This window comes from Perca fluviatilis, chromosome 20, assembly GCF_010015445.1.
Source record: "Perca fluviatilis chromosome 20, GENO_Pfluv_1.0, whole genome shotgun sequence".
Taxonomy (NCBI): domain Eukaryota; kingdom Metazoa; phylum Chordata; class Actinopteri; order Perciformes; family Percidae; genus Perca; species Perca fluviatilis.
In genome coordinates this window covers 28,406,873-28,426,560 of record NC_053131.1, presented here as the reverse complement: position 1 = coordinate 28,426,560, position 19,688 = coordinate 28,406,873, and positions in this window count along the sequence as shown.

The following is a 19,688-nucleotide window of genomic DNA, read 5'->3' as shown; positions in this document are numbered from 1 at the left end:
TGACTTTATGGTGTTTCCATTCATTTTCACTCCAACACCAACTGATCCCCCCCCCCATATACACACACACAAGTAAAACACAGTAAATACATACATCCCAAATATGCTGCTATTTATAGTAGATGCACAAACAGGAGCCAACTCACACGCAAAAAAAATACATACATACACATACATACACATATAAATAAACAATAATCATGTTATGTCAAGTTAGAAACAACAGCAGGTTAATTGTAGATAATTTAAGTCAGATGCCTTAAAAAAAACAAATGAAGTAATCGATCTAAGTGAGGTGGGCAAGGTATTCCAATCAGATGGTGTTTTAAATTTAAAGGCACGTTGTCCAATTTCTTTGGAGATTCGGGGAACGAAGAAAAAGGGGTACTCAGTATGTCTCAGACTATATGTTGATCTATATGGGATTAGATGTTGTTTTAAATAAGGAGAATAATTAAAAAAATGTATTTAAAAATAAACTGCAGCCAGTGAGAATGCCTTCTAGATTTAGGTGCTAACCAATGAAGCGACTCATACATCAGGCAATGATGGGTTCTATAAGGACACCTCAGAACAAATCGACAGAGACTGTTATAGGCTACATTGAGAGGGATAAGATTTGTTACAGAGGTATTCTGATAAATATCATCTGCATGATCTAATATAGTAAAAGCTGTGAAATAATCCTTTTCCCAACCTGTAGTGTAAAACAGTTGATAGAACGATATAGTATTCTCAGGCTACAGTTTATTGTCTTAAAAACTGAAACAATGAGGTTTAAAAGAAAAAGTCCAGCAAGAGACCAAGATATTCAAATTATTCCACTCTCTCAAGTGTTGTCCCATCCAAGAAGTGAATTGAATAATTACTAACTGGGTGAAGAGAATTAAATTTAGTGCCAAACAACATGGTATATGACTTCTTATTAAGTAAAAATTTGTTACGTGAAAACCATTTTTAAACAGCATCAAATCAGCATGTAGTGAATACTCAATATGTAAGATGTCTGGTTTGGAGGAGTAGCTCACTGTATCATCTGCATATAAATGAATATAACAAATAGAGCAGGACTGCGGAAGATCATTAATAAAAATAGAGAATAACAAAGGCCCCAGAGATGAGCTTTGAGGTACAGCTTTTATAGTTATGAATTTAGACTGACAACCATTATAGGAAACACACTGGCGTCTATTGTGAAGGAATGAGTTAAACCATAGTAAAGAATGGCTAGAGAAGCCAATAGCAAAAAGTTTGTCAAGGAGAAGATAGTGATCAACCATGTCAAAACCCTTTGTCAGATCAATGAAAATTGCACCAGTAGGCATGTTATTATCTAAAGAAGAGAATATAGCGTTGGTGAGATTCATAACAGCAGTGGTTGTAGAAATATTTGGTCTGAATAAAGATTGGTGTGGAGATAGCATATGAAAGGCATTGACATATTGGGATATTTGATTCAAAATTAGCTTTTCAAACACCTTGTCTATGCTGTTGATGATGGAAATGGGTCTATAATTGAGGTCAGAGGGGTCACCCCCTTTATGCAAAGGGGTAACTTTGGCACATTTCCAAATTGATGGAATTGTGCATGTGCATAAGGAGAGGTTAAACAAGTCATAGGATAAGCAAGAACATGAGAGGCAATTTTAATAAACTCTATCTAATCTCCAAAGCATCTGGACCAGCCCCACTACCTGAACTCAATCCACAAATGACCTGCTCGACATCAGCCGGGTGAATTCTGCTAAAGGAGAATGAACTATAACATATAGGGTTATGTGGTAAGATTTCAGGATAGGGAAAAAAATCAGAGAACTTTGAGCTGCTGATAGAAGAAAAGTACTGACTGAAAGCATTGGCAATTGTAGAAGAATCAGTGAGATTTTCATTATTGAATCTAATGAGAAAATTAGTTTTTAGTGGGTTTATTAGTTAAACTGTTAATTTTATTCCAAAACAGTTTGGGGTCATTAAAATCATTATTTAAACAGTCTTTATAGTACTTAGATTTAGCATTTCTGGTTTTGGTTGTACATTGTATTCCGTAAGAGTTTATATGAAATCAAGTCATCAGAGTCCTTTGATAAGCAATACATTTCCCAGGCCTTGTCTCTCTGTCTAAAAAGACTAATACGATCACCATTAATCCATGGTGCCTACACTTTACCTTAATTGATTTCCAAGGAGCATGTCTATTAATAACATCAGTTAACTCAGTATAAAAAAAAGTTCCAAGCATCTTCAACAGAGGGTATTAACTGAAACCTGTTCCAGTTTATGGAAGTTAAATCTTGAATAAAACGCTCACTATTCAAATTTCCATATTGTCGTACCCTAATGCATCTTGGTGGAAGGCAAGGTACCTTTAATTTACCAAACAGAAAATTATGGAGTGGTCACTTTGACAATCTGGTAACACCCCTGATTTTAGGATTTTGGGTAAAAATAATCCAGTCTAGCAGAGACTTGGACTTGCAATCAACTCTAGTAGGCTCATTTATAAGTTGGGTCAAGTTAATACTACCAAATCGGTTCCGGTCATTAAGGGAAGAATGATCTAGACAATTACTATTAAAGTCGCCCAGTATTAAAAGCTCATTCTGGCGACCTAGAGAGTTAATGGTAGACAAAATACATTTGTAGATTCTGAAGAAACATTTGGATGTCTATAAATATTGCCTATAGTCAATTGTTTGTTTTCATGAAAACTTATTTTAATAAAGAGCTATTCAAAATATTTTGGGTTTTCATTAGGGATAACAAGCTCAGAGGTCAAATTTGAAGAAACATATGTAGCCACTCCTCCTCCTCCTCTAGAGTCTCTATCAGCTCTATACAGGACATAATTATCAAGTTTCACTTAATTATCCCGAAATATTACTATTCAACCATGTCTCTGAAATTGTAGTCACACTAGGTTTATTATGAACAAGCCAAGTTCTTAAAAAGGTCCCATGGCATGAGAAATTCCTTATGAGGTTTTTTTTAACATTAATATGCGTTCCCCCAGCCTGCCTATGGTCCCCCAGTGGCTAGAAATGGTGATAGGTGTAAACCGAGCCCTGGGTATCCTGCTCTGCCTTTGAGAAAATGAAAGCTCAGATGGGCCGATCTGGAATCTTCTCCTTATGAGGTCACAAGGAGCAAGGTTACCTCCCTTTTCTCTGCTTTGCCTGCCCAGAGAATTTGGCCCACCCATGAGAGAGAGACATCATGGCTTTCAAACAAGCAAAGTGGCAGTTGGTCAAGGCCACAACCCTCCCCCCCCCCCTCTCTCCTACTTAATAGCTAGAGACACAGAAATGGCGCATACTAAAAAAAGCTAATTGTGGGACTGGCTCTAGTGGCTGTAATTCTGCACCAAGGCTGAATTTCGGGAAAGAGACTTCAGATACAGTATTAGGGGACCATTAAAAGCATTTAAAGAGCACCATGTCATGGGACCTTTAAAAGATCAATCTTAGATGGAAGACTCCTAATATTCAGATGGATAATATATAAACCTTTAGACATAGGTCTGAAGACATAGGTCTAAAGTGTGTGTTTGCATGGCAAGGGAGCCATGCAAACACACACACACACGCAGACACACATGCACTCATACACAAAAAACATTATACAAACGGGCTAAACAAAACGCTCAGTCTGCATGTTGTAGAAAGGATAATGTGAATGCAGTATCAAACTGAAAGTACCCTAAATACACTAGAATTGTGCATGTATCAGTTCCAGAACAATTTAAATACTGTGACCACAAAAGGGAAAGAAAAAAATAAATCAGTCATTCCCTTCTCATTAAATTAGGCCTAAATTCCTATAATACTACAGAATTAACCATTTGAGGTTATCAACTGTTGCAAAATTCACAGCGTGATTATACGACAGAATACGTCTAACATTTTACGTCATAATTTAATTTACAGCAAACAAAAAGCACACAGTATAAGCTGAAAGTCAACAACAAGCCAAATATTATTTTCAAAAATCATTCATAAGTTCCGGCAAATCAAATGCATGTTGTGCCATCATAATAGTCTGTGACAAAAACAAATGAAAAAGATCTTCAACAAGGGCAGTATCGGCATCCCAGATAACAATATTTCCATTTCAAAAAGCTGTTGTCATATCCGTGTATATCCAGGTCATAAATGATCTTGGAGTTCCTTCCCGACACAAACACCCTATTGTCTACACAGACGATACCTGTCACCTCACTGTACGATAATAGGGAGAACGGCAAGCTCTGTTCTGTTGTTGAAGTTCCACAGTTTCACTTTTCCATCCTGGGAAATTGTGAGTAGTCTGCGCTTTAGTCCATCAAACGAAATGGCAACGTGCCCCACATGCTGATCTGGATTGACCTTAAACTGCATGACGGCCGTTCCTGTTAAGATATCCCACACTGTCACCACGCCAGTTTGGCAAACAGAGATAACGTGTTTGAAAATGTTGTGATAGAGAGCACAGCACAGGGACTTGTCATGGGATGTTAATGTATCTTTAAACACATCTGTTCCTCTTCTAAGATATTTTCCTATATCTGTGTTAGCTAGGACTAACTCATTGTTGTGTATGTTATAACACACATTGGCGATAGGGCCTTGCATCATTTCTTTAACCTGGTAGCTTATATACAGCATTGCATCCTCGGACCACACACGTACATGGTGGTCCTGTGATAAACTGATGAAAACTTTTTTCCCTGGGATTTAACATAATGTGGGTGATGAGTTTGACATATCCCTTTAATTCCTGGAGGCACGACAATGTTTTGTGGGGAAAGCACACCCTCAGTAGGGCGTCTGTACCACCGGTCAGCAGATACCCAGAGGAAGGGGAGTATTCAACAAAGATGAAGAACTCCACAAGTCCTCTGCTCTCAAATACTTTTTTAGTCAATTTGGTTGTGGATGTCTTGGGTAGGGTAGCAAGGTCCATTGTCTTGGATGAACTACCGCAGATGGCAAATGAGCCAACTGATGGAAAGTATCAGATCTGACTGCACATGTCATGAAAGATTGTGACTTTAACACATAGAAAGTCTTTAGAGGTGTTTAACAGGATTGAAACATAAACCTCGTACGAAAATTTGAAAAAGAGGCCGTTTTCATTCATGTTGTATGAGATAAACACAGACAAAAAACCTTTAACATCGCCAAAGGAAAACACTGCTTTAGTGCCATTGGACCAGTAGTTCATGGTATTCACTATGCTGTCCTCTACTATTAAAGAGTGGCTGGTTGAAAACAGCTTAGGGAATTCACTGCAACGATAGCATATCCGTTCCCTGTCAGAAGTGGAGAAAGCCAGTAGTTTGAGTTCTCTGATGTACACCATGTCAGTAACATGCATCTTCTTGTTGTGCGAAAAAGGAAGTGTTGTCTCAAGGTTGTAGGCTAGGACCCAAGTGCAGAAAAAGGCGAGGAGTTTAAAGTTAAAGTTAATTTAATAAGAATACAAAGAGACTTACAAAATGTAAGTAGAGCAGGTGAGCTAATCCAAAAACACAGGAACACAAAAACACAGCAAAATCCAGGATCAAGGAGAAACACAGGAAGGAAACTAAAAGGACAGCCGACGAGTGCCGAAAGACAAACGACAATCCACCAACAATAGACACAGAAAACACAGGGACAAAATACACCAGGTAACGAGGACTAACAAGGGACAGGTGATACAACAGGTGGAACACATAAGACAATCACAAGGGCGGGAAACCCAAAAGACAGGAAGTAAAACCAGACAAGACTAGGGAGGAAAGACAGACTTCAAAATTAAACAGGAAACACTAACAACAGAAACACACAATCGTGACAAGTGTGTTTTCTTTGTTGTATAATTGGACTGGGTATGGCGTTTCAAAACTGTCAGGCCAGAAGTTGAGGATACCATTTGAGCTGATGGAGAGGTATTGACATTTTTGGTAAATCAAATAACCTTGAAAGATTAACGCCAATCACAATGTCATGTCAATGTCAGGGTTGATGTGTTACCTATATAATACATTGTTAACATGACATCACAAAGTTCTGGTTTCCATAGCAGGAGGAAGCAGAGGAATACACACACAAGATATCACATAGTTCTGGTTTCCATAGTAGCAGGGAGCAGAGGAGTACACAGACAGACACAATAAATGGTGTATTAGAGCGAGAAATCCTACACTGGCTTGTTTGAAGAAGTCTGGAAAAAGGCTTCGCAAACGTTGCATCACATCTGTCTCTGTGTGAAGTCATGCACGCATATACAGGTACACACACACACACATACACACACACACACACACATCAGCATTATACAAATAAATTAAAATGATAACATGATGCCAAAGACATACGTTCTATAGGTCCTATATGTCTCCTATATAAACTAACATTGAAACAGTTTGGTAGCTAGCTTTGCAGTTCAAATTGCAAAAGAACAAAGAAAGATGCATTTTCAAATGCAGTTTGAATTGAAAAATCTGTTCAGCAACTGTGGAGATTAAAATGTGTAAAGGCAAGAAAACTCTTGCCCACAAATTTGAGGGTGTAGGTCTCAAGGAGGATAACATAAGAAAAACACAACATACATAACATAAGGGAAAAACATTGCTGAGAACATAAAACCCTTTGAAAGGACTCCTTACTGTAATGTGTCATATTACGGTAAGAGGATATTGAGCTAGGGACATAGCTACGCTCCCAGAATTACAAAAAATAAATAAATAATAATGCTAATGTTGTTCTGTGTCTGCTGGATGTGTAAATAGCCAACTGTTTGCTAACATGTTTGCTATAATAACTTTGGTGATATTATGTCAGTTGTTCTGAAACAAAAAATCTATAACAGTAAGGCAGCTTTAAGTGCAGCTCACTTTCCTGTTTGAATGTGCAAATGTTTGACTCAAATTTCAGACAAACTTTTTATTACGGTACATTAGTAGGACGTAATAAGCCGTACCTGTTTCTTGATTATAAAGGTTTATTCACATCCAAGAAATCAGCATCATGTACAAGCTCTGCAGAGCTCGGAGAGGACCGTTTTCCCAGATTCTCCAGTGGTCCTCTGACTTTCTTTGTTTGAACATGGCATATAGTCTATAATGTGTGTAACATAGATGGGGGAGGAAACAATACTTTGACCAATGGCTTCATGCCAACTGGCTCTGTCTTGGAGGGCCCATTGATAACGCATCCCAGATGTTTCCAGAGAGGTGTCTTCGGAAAGTAGAGTAAAGTTCATCCGAGGTCTCCTGTCGAATCTTAGATACCAGTCATAAATGTTCAGATAAAGCTTAAATACATGTTATATAGAATGATCAGATAAAATAGGATGACAATACACCTCATATTTCCCCCCTTCGAGACTAATTAAGTCTCGAAACAAAAAGAGTAAGATTGGTACAAAATAACACTTTCCATTACATCATGTTTCTTGTAGTATAACCTTAACAGTTCAGAGTGTGAACAATTTCAGGAAATGTAAACAAACATTTTATGGAGTGTAAGAGCGAAAAACCTGTCTGGCAGCTTTCTTTCCAAATATCCATCAATCAATCTAGACAGGAAAATTCTCTCACGGGCCCTCTGCCCCAGGCGACCACCTTCAGCACTCCCGATCAATTAAAAATCTTTTTATCAACTCATGTAATGTCTTGGTGTACATGAATACATATGACAGCCTCAGAAATCAAAATAAAATCAAAACAATGTCCAAATTCAGACTGATCAAATCTTCCGATCTGTAAAAGGACCTCACCTTACCTAGACCCCGCTGTCCCTAAGCGTCAAGAAAAACATAAAAACATCTGAGGTCTCCATGTGTATCCCACAACAAAACATTCTTCAAACAATTTAATACAAAACGAATATAACACAAAGTATATATCCATTGCAGCTCCTTTGCAGTGTGAAACTTCCAGTGTGATGTCGATGGAAACTGAAATTTAAACTGATTCTTAAACTAACATCTCAACACATCAGTGTAACATGTTGAACTGTGAAAATTCAATCCTAAACTCTTCATATTTAACATCTTTACATTTTCATTCTGAACACAAGACAAACCAAGTCTACTTGCGAATGTAATGTGCACAGCAATCGTTCCTCTCGATTAACATTGTTTCTGTAATTAATAAGCCAAAATTGTAATCTCTATCAAATTCAATGAATTGCACAGCTCCACTCTGGAGTCTTCGGAAGTTATTTTACCTTCTAACCAGGCAGGCTTCAGTAACACCACTGCAACTTATGCAGAATAGTGAAATTCAAATCAAATTTCTAAACCTCGATATGAACGATAAAAGATGCTGATCCATCATTGGGCTGTATTAACTGATTTCCGTTCGTGAATCTGCACTTAGAAAGAATGATATAACAGATTACTGGTACACTATAAACAACAAATTCATCAATGCAAAAACTTTCCATTTGACTAAGATATACCTGTGAGTGGAAGTTGTCTTATCTTTTCTCACATTATTACTGTTACTATTTAAAGACCACATTATTTCTAGTTATGGTCTAATTTGATACAAAGTATGGCTTATTACATCTTAGCAGTGTACCGTAAAATAAAATGTAAGCTAAATTTAAACCAGTTTCTGGTGCTTGATGCAAAGTCAATGCCAGCGGTAAGTTTGAATGGTTCATTCTAGGTAATGCCAGTGCTTTTAAAAAGAGGTCAATTCAAATATTATCTTCAAGCACCATTTTATGAACATAGCAAACATGAATCAACCTTAGGGGCACAACACATTATTCAGAGCTCTGATATAAAAGAGCCTGCAAGGTTTCTCAACAAGCCTCTGTCGCTTCTAATGACTGACGTATTGTGCAGCCAGGGAGGAAATTTGTGGGACTTTTTGCATAGTCTGTTCCGATGATCATCCTCCCTGTTGTCGCTGTCCGTGGTGCTGAAATGACAGCATCATTATTATGTCTTTAAGCACAGTGACAACATGGCCTTGTTTCCCCTGGCCTGATGAAATATGAGCTATAGGAAAGGACCGGCAGTGGTGGCAATGATCTCTCTCTCTCTTTCTCACTCTCTCTAGGTTTAGGCACAGTTTACCGCCACCCACAGAAGCTCAAACTTCATTGACAGAAAATCAAACAAAAACATATTACAGTGCTGTGTGTTTGATTAACAAGAGAACAGAACAAGGACAAAAGAAAAGAAAAGTGGCTAGACATAAAGTCCGGAGATCTAAACTAAAGATGATCTCACTGGACCACCGAATGATGAGGATCTTTTTTCTGGGTTTTTATTTTGTGATATTTTAAATTACCATGCTGGTGCATGACTTGCTCATTGCAGCTGGTGACAACTCTGCCCTGACAGATTGCTCTTATGTAAATGTCATTTCGTTGAAAAACAAACAACATGATTGCCTAATTATTTTAGTTAGAAAAGCATCAACATCTTTTGCATGTAGAACACACTGACCTGTTTTTTTTTTCCCCCAGTTGCAAATACTATTGGGTCATTAAGCTTGGGTGAAGAAATGGCAATAGAGTCGCACCAATTAGGCCTAGTTGTCGCTCAACAGAAAATGTATTGGACAATATTATATATATATTATATATAAGCATGGACGAGTTTGAGGGGAACCGGATGCCAGGACTCTCAGAGTGACTGCAAGTCTCTCTTGTAAACTTACTGGGTTAAGATGAGTTCTTTTATGGTGACTGAAAGGCTTGATCAGACGAAGTAGGTCATCGAATCAAATCGAAGCATTGACATCAATGCTGCTGCCAGTTCTGCTGTTGTTTACCTTTTTCTTCTTCTTCTAGACCGTAGAAATAGCAAAGTCGGTAGCCTTTCCTCATTAGCGCCACCTCTGTTCAGGAGAAAACTGCAACTAGTGTCGCGACCACCACGCGCAAGTCGGCTGCGGCGAGTATACCGGACGCATTAGTCACCTAATCATACGTTTATTTGCCATAACCATGATTCTTCCCAAAACAAATTGTGAAAGAGATCAAACAATAATTTAATCAATAAAAATGTTGGCATTGGACAACACGGTTGAAATGATAGTGAAGTGTACACACCACTGGGGGCAGCGTAAAGGAAGATGAGACGGTTGATCACACCATGGTGTTTCAATGAGGAAGACTGAAGAAGTAGTTATCTACGTTACGTGAAGTGTGCACATGCACACTTGTGTGTGGGTATGCTATCCGTACCCCACTTGGGAAAGGCAGACTCTGCTGGTTGCTGAAAAAAATAATGGCCATAAGTAGTATCAAAAATAGGGTTTGATATTCTTCGGTCATAACTTTAATTTACTTTTAAATGACAGCAATTTTGCAGTATACACAGTAACTGTGATTATATTTCAAACTACTACTTAATTGAGGCTTCAGACTTGTAACAATAATTGCCTTCACACCAGTGCAGATCCTGTTGCTTTTCTTTTTGTCGACTGGCAGGCATCAGTGGCGCCACCCACATACACCTGAAGGAGTTCAAGATCTTCATTAAAATGAGGATAGGGCTCCGGTTTCTTACATCACTGCCTTCCACCCACCCCTCATCATTGGCAACAGGTTTGTGTGAATACATCCATTAAATTGGATTCCTGGCTTGCAGGGAGACAAGCAAAAAGAGGTGTTTGAACCAGGAAAGAAGGATGATTGCGGGAAAACAGTCCCTGTCGTAATAACATGGCTATTTGGTCTGCTTAAGCCCCAATTTCCACAGTCCAAGCCAGTGATGTGTTTCAGACACAGTCAGTTTAGCGGATGGCTGATCACAATGAAATAATTGTGAGAGCTGTCCAGTTTGGTTCGGAAAATTGTCCAATGAGTAAGTTGTTTGCAAACCAAGAAAACATTTATTTGTACATAAATGTATTGAGTATGTATTTGTCCCTTCTGCTCATCCCTTGTGCCCTTCCAACTTTTTAACTGGTTTCATTATCACTCTGTAGCACTCTGCCTGTCTGCTTATGCTTTACTCCACACACCAGAAGCTGAATGGGAACCAGGCAAGCATTATGGCAGCAAGTAAGTCCATCCAAGACTGACTCATTTCCCCATGCAGTGCTTCCCATGCCAGTGTCACACACTGCTCAGTCACACTGGAGTTCAGTCAGCAATTTGTAGTAACCATATTCCAGTCATATTATTCTCATGCCAGACCTGAGCAGACAAGGTCCTTCCAGTCCATTAGCTTCCAATTAAAACGGATCACAAAATGGTTTGAATGTTCGTTTAACGACCGTTTTTTGGAAGGAAACCAGGATATTGTCGGCTCTGCGGGGAAAAGAAGACATTGCTGCAAGACAGAATCCGCCTCATGTTTTCTTAATTGGATGTAAGCATACAACAAATCCATCTGCTTCATGCAGTTTATGCTCCCCTGATGCGTGGATGCAGGCTTATGGGTCAAGTGTTAAATATCTATCCATCATTTCACAAATATGTTTGTATAACATTTTTTGCATTTTCCGACCAGAAGCTCTATGGTTGCAACATTGTGAACAACAAAAAAAAAAAATGACCTCCCAGTATTTTGCATGCAGCCCCTTTTCAACCATGAATTTAGTGCTAGAAAATGCAAACTTAGAGTTGAAAGAGACTAAGACCACTCTCATGTATGGATAAATAGGAAACTCACAGCTAGCAGTTAGCTTTGTTTAGCACAAACATTTTCATTGCAACTCACTGTGATGGACAGTCTGATGCATAACCCCCCTTTCAAACATCTTGCTTGACACTTCATTTTTTTATATAGATTAAACAAGATATAGTCTCACATTGCCAGACCTATCTCCACAGCGTTGTGGAGTAAGGTCAGGATACAAGAAAAAAATGTTTTTGCACTTCTTTAAACAAATCACAATCATCTTGGGTGGGGCTAAACTCTGCAAAATGTCTCCTGAAGGAACTTGCATTAGTGGAATATTTGCACTCTGCAAAAGAAAATCTCACATAATATTGATTGTGTTATGGGAGCGGTTGGGTGTGTGTGTTGTCTTCCTTGTCCTCTGTGTCTGTCCATGTTGCTGGAGCGGCTGGAAGTAGGTCAAGGGGCGTGGCCGGGTGATCCACCTACCTGCACAGCTGCTGGCTATCCTGCAATCTCTTTCTGCTCAGCTGTTGCTGATTCTCTCATCACTGCTGCAGTATTTAGACCTGGTTGGAACCTGTCCTCGGCGCCAGATTGTTACAGCTACCAAAGTGGTAACTTGGCTCCCAGTGAATCGTGCGCTCAAGTTTTTTGCCTCATGTTTTGTCCCTCGTGCTCCGCTTACCTGTGTTTGTTTTTGTCCTCTCATCCAGACCTACACCACTTGACCTGTGCCTACGACTGCTGTGCCGCCAGCCTTTCGCTTCTCAAACTTTTCATCTCCTCGTTTGGATCCCTGTGAGAGTCGTTTTTGGACACGCCACGCTCTGCCCACGCCGCTCCTGTCCTGTCTCCTCCACCAGCGCAGCTGACTGTCTCAGGCTGCTGAGTGTTTGTTTGTGACGTTCATTAAAGACATTTTAAACGTTTTCCTCCGTGTCTGTGTGTGATACTCCGTGTTCTGGGTTTTAGCCACAGCCATAACAGATTGAGGTTAATTGTTAACACAATACATTAATGTGAGCTATTTTTATTAGCTGGATACATAGTTAAAAGTAATTTGCTATTACTAGTGTATCGCTGTGTGTATTTTCTTCATAGAAAATCCCCGCCAATAGGTCCCAAAACGTCTTGGTTAGATAGTAAATGCTGTAAACATTTGTAAATCTTTACAGTCACTCCCCAAAAGAACCAAGCAGGCCTTCCTTGTTGCATCATCCAAATTTTCTTCAAAATCTTAAGCGTGTAGCTTACTAACTTGCAATTTTTCGTTTCCCCAAGGGGACGGAGTTTGAAAACGGCAACGCAGAGAACGGAAGACAAGGGACATCTGGCGAAACATCCTGCGGAACATCTGGAGGCAACTATCCTGGAAATGTACTGTCATTGAGCCAGCCTAACAAGTTAATTATAATATAATAATATAATATAACATGTTAATTATTTTGTTTTATAGTTGCTGGAAGGAGGATTTTGTTGTCCTTGGGCACGGCCATGCTAGCTGTGTCCCCCTATTTCCAGTCTTTTTGCTAAGCTAGGCTAACTTGTGGTAGCTTTATGTTTGATGTACAGAACTGAGAGTGTTACTATTGTTTTCACGTAACTCTAAGCAACATCGCAAATAAGTGGATTTCCCAAAATGTGAAACCAGTCCTCAGTATCTCTCTTAGACAAGAGAGATGCCTAAGCTCACAGACATCATCACATTATTGATTTTACACATCCTAATGCAGTTTCCAGCACTCCTCTAGTAGCCGCAACACCTCGAGCCAGTATCCACTCTGTTATGTTTATATCTTATGATACAGCATACAACCTTGTGGGATTTACGGGCCGGCACTGTGCAGCTGAAGATATCAAAGATGTGCTGCCCCGTTGCCTTGCACTCATACAGAGGTGTAACATAAGCCAGTGTGGTAGCTGTCATTTTTACAATCTTCCACCTCACAGTGATTCAAGGTGGTGAATAAAGCTGCAAGGCTGTTTACAAGGCAAATAATGACATGAATTATACTTTATGCAGGTATCATGATCTGAGCAGCCGGCTAATAAAGAGGAGATTCAACAGTAAGCACTTGAGGACACAGATAACAACACTAAGAGTCTACAGTCATAGCGGCTCAGTGAGTCTGTACTTATAGTAGGCACTGTGGTGTTTTAAGCTAAATGCTAATTTAATGACAATTGTAAAGCTGCATTAGACAATATTTTTATGTTAATAATGTATCAAATCACTAGGCCTACAGTATGTTTTATGTTAGAATAGTTTGAAGCAACAACTGAGAATTATCAACAACTTCAACTTTAATGTTCACTCTTGGTTGATTTAGTCATTAGTCATATGCAACTTGGTGATAATTAGCCACAAGTAGACATTGCTTTATTTGAAAAGGGTCAGAGAAAAAACAAATTGGGAACCAAGTATCTTGAAGATTTAGAAATACATTTCACTGGACCAAAGTGGTGGACCGCCCAACTGACCGAAATTGTCTCTAGAGCTACGCTGCTAGCATGACCCAAAACAATTAATAATTAACATGACCCTGGCCATACTGAAAACTATCTTGTTGAAAGCAGCACGGGGCGTTGTGCTGGCCGAGTAGTCAATATCATGCAACTGCAGCTCTACAGGATTTCCCTCATCATGTTTCCTGCCTGTATCTATAAGTCACTATCTGATAAAGAAAAAGCAGACCATCTTTCAGTCTTATAAAATGCATATATGTAGCATGCAGTGTTTTCCCTTGAAACGAAAATGTTACGTTTTCAAATAAAAAAATAGAATTTCACATAATTTTGAACCATTATTATTACCATATCTGTCTAAAACGTTGAAAAAGTGAGAACAGATAATAAATGAATAACACTCACAAAGCTTAAAGACAAAACTTGCTAAGTGCTACACATCATTAGATCAGAGAAAAGTAATTTTGTTACATTTGTTTGGCTTAGGTGATGCCCAAAACGGCTTGGGTGCTGCACCTAAGCCTTGTAATGGTAAACCCTACATGCACACTGCATTCATTTGTGTTTTTGTCAAAAAGTTGGATATAGGATAGGATATAAACTAATGTTAAATAAACCTATATGACAGAGTAAATCATTAAGTATTGCTGAAATGAAAAAGTGCATCTGTACACTGGAGGTTTGACCAAATACAGTTCTGTTGTAGGGTTTGAGCACAGGAGAAATGTCCCCCCAAAAAACACAAGTAAGCTGTGTACTGACATGGAGCTGCAGCTGGAAGAGGATCAGTGTCTTGCTCAAAAGACCCTCTGCAGTTCAGATGTTTGCACAAAAGTTTCTTGAACCTGAGTCCTCTCGCTGGCGGTGGACTGTGATCCAATAAGGCTGAATTAAAGTGTCACAGCTATCTCTTTTGACTCTCGTTGAAGGTTTTTGTTGTTTTCTTTGTTTGTCTGCCGCTGTCTTTGTGTGATATGAAAGCATCTGCTTGTTTGTTTATGCATACGTACATAGCTGTCTTATTTACATTATGATTAATGCTAAGAAGGTTTAATAAAGCTATAAACATGGAGGAGAAACAGATGCTGATGTGATGTTATTGTCCGCAAACAGCTCAACTCAATAGCTTTTCCCTGCAGACTCGTTCAACAGGTGAGTCTGTGAGAGCACATGTGCTGCTTAGACTTTATGGGGATGTGTATTCCTGAGTTGGGGATTACCAGAGGCCACTGAAAGGGTGAAATAAAGTTAATAATAGAAGGTTTATGGGGGAAAACAGACAAAAAGCAACAAAAATTGTCTATGAATGTGTAATTATGTTGGTGTTATTAGCACAAACAAATGACAATGGCACTGATATTAGTAAGTGGTATGCACTTTGTTGCAACATTGCAACCTGCAACAAACAGCCAAACAAGACAGTCTGCTGTCTCTCACATTTCGAAATATAGAAGATTACAGGCCACAGCCCAAGGCTGAAGCTTTGCCGTGCTTCTGAGCAAAGCCACAGAGAATGAATCATGGCTTCATCCATTGCTGCAGAATATCAGCAACCTTCAACAGTGGATGTCCCTGAGTGCCCGCTGACAAACAGGCCAGCTAGCTATCTCCTCTCGCTGGCTAGACAGGGAGCATGCAGTAAAATGCTTAGCAGCTTTTAAGTCCAACTCACAAACACAAAAGCAAGCGGCAGGGATAGGGACTCTAAATCAAGCTTATAAAAAAAAGTCCATTTCAGAAGAGACGGATTTGATTGTGGACGAGAATGTGGCGTCTGGGTGCCTTGTACTTCTTTCCCTAATGGAGAGCTGAGTGCATTGTTCAGCAGGACTCACTAAAACGAGCTGCGGCAGATGACAAAGCAACTAATACAAAAGCTATTTTATTGAAAATAGAGTTACCCATGAGATAGCCTCCACAGCACAGGTCAGAATGACACTGCTGTTCTAGCCGCCAGAAAGCAGCTGCCTCCAGGGTCAGCCATAAACACGTGCTATTTATTCAGCGGGACTTAATTAAAGATGCCCGACTTGGTGTACAGTGTTAGCAGTGATTTCTCGAAGGAGGCAGCAGCGCCATTCACATTAATTCATCATCCAATAGATAATCCTCAGGTGCACGCCGTCTTCATCTGCCAAGTTCACGGCAAATAAAGACCATCTGCTCTTTTTATCCCAACTTGATTGAAATGACAGCGTTCTAATGAAAAGATAAAAAAGAAAAGAAAAATGATTTCTGCCAATAGGGATCTTTGTTACATGCAAATGGGAAAAAAAGTGGAAAAAAGGTACAGAGGAGGAGGGGGAGGAGGTTTGGGGGCGCAGAGAGGGGTTTAATGGAGGTTAAAGAAGGTTTGTCAAACAAAGCCTGCATGTGCATCAAGACCAAACTTCAGGGTAACGACGACTTCACGGGATTTGTTTTTAGTCATTGAAATTTCACAGAGCGCCGATCTTGCCTCTCAGTTCTCTCCAAGCTGTGGGGGGGCTCACCATGACTCCTTTGTCTTTTTATTCTTCTGTGTGTTTTCCCCTGTTTCCTCTTTAACACGTGACTTACATTGCATGCTCCACACAGTCATACAAAGTGGATGCTAGGGATGCTCATGCTGTGCTCCCCTTCTGGACGAAAGTATCTTTCTCTAATGACAATATGGTTTGGGTCTGTCATACATATTCATGTTTAGAAGAATAGATACTGGTAGATATAAAAGCTTTGAAGTTTCACTAATTGTCTGCGTGTAGTGGGTATGTGGTAGTTCTTCTGGTAATGACTATAACATGCGATCAACTTCATAATTCATATCCATAGAGCCAGAGAAAATGAGAGGCAAAAACCTTTTTAAATATAGAGTTTATGTCAATACAAAGTGACAATGATGGTCATGAAGTCATAGGCTTCATTAGTCACAAACAGCAACCTTGAAAGCATTTAGGGTTAGTATGGATTTAAGCGTGATTTATACTTCTGCGTAAAATCTACGCCGTGGCTACGTACGTAGGTACGTGGAGACACAAACCTATGCCGGACCCTACGCCGTAGCCTGACGTGCACTTCACAATCCTAACATGTTTTACCAAAATTTTTTTTTTCTTCTAATTAGTTATTAAATAAATGCCTTTTGAGTTTTGCATGTGGTGAACTGTGTTTTGGGACTTATTTTTTTGACATTAAGAAGGAATATTTAGAATCGGATAGTGAAGATCAACAAGTCACTATTAATTAACAATGAGTTGCCATTCCGCAGCAGAGCTTCCAGAAGCGGAGGGTTGTTAGTGAAACATGTGGAAAAGGTCAGGCCTCTCTGACATGTAAAATGGGAACAGACCTTTCTATTCCAGCCCCACTCAGATGGCTCGCTTGTGCCCTGTGACAGCATCAGGCCCATGGACCTGTGTGGCTCTCAATATCCAGCCAGCCATGTAGAAATGATGAGGTCTCCGTGTGCCCCAGCTGCTGTCGCAACCAATAAATCTTCCCTAGTGAGAGTTAGGGGATGGGATGTACTAATTGCTTTATTGATTTGGAGTTTTGCTCCACGACAGCAACTGATAAACACATCAGGGAGAAAGAACATTCGCCTGCAGAGCTTCAGCATTCACCCTTATCGTTTTTAAAAGCAGCGAAATTAAGCTTTAGGGAGGTGACTGGCCTTGTGTGGACTTTTTTTCCGCATAAACACCCATCACTGGCTATAAATTTTCTCAAAGAGAAAACATGCAGTCAGAGTGTCTTCCGATGCGTTTCTCCAGGTGACGATAGAGAAGGCAGGGGAAAATAGGAGCAGAGCCGTAAACAATATTATTGGAACGTTTGTCTTGCACGCCTCATTCTGCTCTCCTTGTGTTGTAACAACAGAGCGGAGATCCAGCTCTGTGATTTAATTAAAAAAGGCTTTGGCATCATTTGTCTGCCTTTGTTTAGTTATGCATCACTGAGTGTGTTTAAGGAAAGGAGGAGCAACTAAAGCATAGTGGTCTGTCAAGCACAGCCACTAACTTCATTTTAATATCTAATGGACTTCATTTTTAATGAGAACCACAGGAGATTAGTGACAGCCTTTAGGACAGCACCAGCTGAGTGTATATTGTATCCATTTCCTTTACATAACGTCTTAGTATGTTGAAGAATGTCCGTTTTCTTGCACCAAATGAATATTGACCAGCAACTCAACAAACTCATTTTGCTTGTTAAACCTAATTTTTCCAATTTGCAAGAGTCATTGTAACAGTATTTTCACTATTCACTGGGCACTCATATGAGTGCATTTTGTAGCTAGCTTTACAGTGTTTTGTCTAGCCGATGTAAATATAGGATCATGTGTGACATATTCTTTAGTCAAGTTGGAGCGGGGCAGAAACGCTAGATAAAGTCGTCGCCACGGGAGGACCTACAAAGAATCACGTATCAAATACAGTTTTTTTGTGACCCTGGAAACTTGAAAATAGCTACTCAAATGTTTGTTTTTCTTTTTGTTAAGTTAAGCCACATCATGTAGCCTATATTTATGCACCATGATCTAAAAATTAATGAAAATGTGTGTGTGTGTGTGAGTGTGTGAGATAATGAGAGAGATAAAGAGAGAGAGAGAGTGTCAATTTGGCCATTAGAGGCTCTTATGATAGGGAATATTGGTTGTATACATTAACCTCCAATATAATGCATTGCTAGGTTATATATAAGGATAAACAAAATGTAATGTTTTTGGCTCTCAACGTTGTGCTCTTGTTCGGTTCATGTTCCTAGCTGCAAGAGAGAGAACAAAGAAAGAAAGGAAGCCAGGGAGATGGAAGAGCAATGGAGAGGCACAGGGAGAAAAGAGACAAGAAGCAGATAGAAGATGAGACCGGGAGTTAAAGAGGAAGTGGGCAAAGTGAAGCGGATTTGCCCCAAAGTGAGCATCAACTTCGGACCTGGAGGCAAACGGTTAGCAATATGTTTACAACGAGGCTTTGAACTCTTGAGTGGTTGAGTCATAGTCAGTGTGCACTTTAGTTTGTGTGATTTGTTACAATACTGACTGCAGATCAGTAAGATTCATATATATCTTTCAATCTTTAAATTAGTGTTCACACTGGTGTGTTAGGGAAGAAATGTAAATGTTAAATCAACGGAATGTCTTGGAAACAGAGCGGTTACAGCACATGCCATAGCGTTCTCTTCCCCCGTTTCAATCTGCCTCTAATCTGTCAAATAAAGGCAAAAATGCAAAAGAAAATCCTCTTTAAAAAAAAAAAAAGAAGAAAGTTAAATCAACATGTTCACATGTTACCATTGGTCTTTACATTATCAAAATATGTTCAGTGTGGCAGAGCAATAGTCAGGTGTTGACTGGAGATCAGTCAGATTCATATTTATTTATTATATGCTTTGTTTGTTTTTTTCAGATTTTAATTAAGTTAAGTCATGATGACTATATTACATGTTTACAAGGCTTAAAGTGACACTTTATGATGTTCTACTGTAACTGAAGGTTTTTACAAATCGATAGCTAAATAAAGATATGGTATACATTAGAGCTGGGCAATATATCGATATTATATCGATATCGTGATATGAGACTAAATATCGTCTTAGATTTTGAATATCGTAATATGGCATAAGTTGTCTTTTCCTGGTTTTAAAGGCTGCATTACAGTAAAGTTATGTCATTTTCTGAGCTA